Below are 482 nucleotides of genomic sequence, written 5' to 3' on the forward strand. Positions count from 1 at the left end.
TATCTGCGCCCTCTGCTGGTCACTATCATCTATTACACTGTGTGGTATCTGCGCCCTCTGCTGGTCACTATCATCTATTACACTGTGTGGTATCTGCGCCCTCTGCTGGTCACTATCATCTATTACACTGTGTGGTGCCTGCGCCCTCGGCTTGTCGCTGTCAGCTTTTATTGTGTGTGGTACCGGCGCCCTCTGCTGGTTGCTATGAGCTGTTACATTGTGTGATGTATGCGCCCTCTTGTGGCTGATGTTTGCTATTGCAGTGTATCATCTTCTGTACCCAGCAGTGCTTGCTTTGTGTCAGCGTCATCTGTTGCTGTTTGTCTGTTTTGTACATTGTCGCCATCTGCTGTTCCATCCTTGCTATTACAGTCGACGGCCATTTTTCTGGAGTCTTGTCTCCCCCTTTTTTTTTTCCTCTTTCTTGTGACCACGTGACATGGTCTGGCCGCTGATTGGTTGCCATTTGTCAGGTGACACGC

Source organism: Anomaloglossus baeobatrachus, chromosome 5 (assembly GCF_048569485.1).
Source record: "Anomaloglossus baeobatrachus isolate aAnoBae1 chromosome 5, aAnoBae1.hap1, whole genome shotgun sequence".
NCBI classification, from domain to species: Eukaryota; Metazoa; Chordata; class Amphibia; order Anura; family Aromobatidae; genus Anomaloglossus; species Anomaloglossus baeobatrachus.